We start from the raw sequence: 1,690 nt of genomic DNA on the forward strand, positions 1-1,690 counted from the left end.
CCTGTTTTCACAAGCTTTAGATAACTTAAGAAAAATGTGATCTAAGACTTGTCTAGGTCAGAGGTTATTATTATGTTTTTGCTGTAATATGGAATAGGTTGACCTGCAGAATACACACTGGGCATGGCTATTTGCAGGGCTGTCTTTAGATAACATTATCTAGAGATAATTTTCCAGGGCCCTGTAACTTGGTAACCTGGGGAGCCAGGTGGTGGGAGGCATATATGTAGACAGTTAGCATATATATACCACATGCCCTCTTATTTCCAAAGCAGAGGATAAATTTGTTTCCACTGATCTTCCATTAGCTTGATTTCCCTGTTTTTCATGTTAACAGCACTGTCTCATCTTCAGTAAAATGCGTGTCTTCTGTGTTTAGCATAATGATGTTCAACAAATTTATATACCCTGATTAAAATACAAAATATTTCCAGCATCCTAGAAAGTTATCTCATACTTCTTTCAAGTCAATTCTTATTCAACAACTCCCAGAGCCAGATGATCTATATTCTGTCACCATAGATCAGTGTTTTATGTTCAAAAACTTCATATAAATGGAATCACACATTTGTGTTCTTTCATTTATGCATCATTTCATTCAGCATATTTTTTTTAAATGCATCTATGTTAATTTGTTTTTCTTTTTTCTTTTTTTGACTTGGTATTATTACCTGGTTTGGATATACCACACAGGCTTCCCTTGTGGCTCAACTGGTATAAAGAATCTGGTACTCGCTTCGGCAGCACATATACTAACATTGGAACGATACAGAGAAGATTAGCATGGCCCCTGCGCAAGGATGACACGCAAATTTGTGAAGCGTTCCATATTTAAAAAAAAAAAAAAAAAAAGCAAAGAAAAAAAAAAAAAAAAGAATCTGCCTGCAATGTGGGAGACCTGGGTTCAGTCCCTGGGTTGAGAAGATGCCCTGGAGGAGGAAACGGCTACCCACTCCAGTATTCTGGCCTGGAGAATTCCATGGACTGTATAGTCCATGGGGTCATAAAGAGTCGGACATGACTGAGTGACTTTCACTTTCACTTTGTATATACCACAATTTGTTTATCTATTTTCCAATGGATGGACAACTGGATTTTTTCCACTTTTTCCTTTATGCATGAAGTTGTTATTTATGGATCAGTCTTGTTTCAAACATACACAGTTGTTTCTCTCAGTATATATCTAGAAGTGTTTTTGTAGGTCTTAGGGTAGGTGAATATTTAAATTTATCAGAACATATCAGTTTGTTTTCAAAGGGATTGTACAATTCTAAATGCTCATCAGCAATGTGTGAGAGTTTTAGTTGTTCCAAATCCATGTCACTTATTAGAGTCAGCTTTAATTTTAGTTTTTGTGGTGAGTGTGTAAAGGTATATGGTTTTCCTTGGTGACTAATGATGTTAAGTCCCTTTTCATATGCTTATTGACTGTCTTAGTCCTTCTGGATGCTGTAATAATGATACTACAGACTGTGTGGCTTAACCATACATATTTATTTCTCATAGTTCTGAAGGGTGGGAAGGCAGTACCTGATGAGGGCCAGTCCTTGGCTTATAAACAGTCATTTCTTGCTGCATCCTTACCTGCTAGAGAGAGAGAGACAGAGAAGGTGAGAGCACTCTTGTGTCTCTTCTTATGAAGGGCACTAATCTCATTCATGAGGGCTCCATCCTCATCATTAATCTCCCA

At 37.2% G+C, this 1,690-nt stretch overlaps 1 non-coding gene across 1 annotated transcript; it reads left to right on the forward strand.

Annotated features, from left to right (window-relative positions):
- The first annotated feature begins 728 nt into the window (after window positions 1-728).
- On the forward strand, window positions 729-835 carry LOC133071515 (U6 spliceosomal RNA). Its single transcript, XR_009696458.1, has one exon. It is a non-coding gene; the product is annotated as a U6 spliceosomal RNA (small nuclear RNA).
- The last annotated feature ends 855 nt before the right edge of the window (window positions 836-1,690 follow it).

The sequence above is a fragment of the Dama dama genome, chromosome 16, assembly GCF_033118175.1.
Source record: "Dama dama isolate Ldn47 chromosome 16, ASM3311817v1, whole genome shotgun sequence".
Lineage (NCBI taxonomy): Eukaryota > Metazoa > Chordata > Mammalia > Artiodactyla > Cervidae > Dama > Dama dama.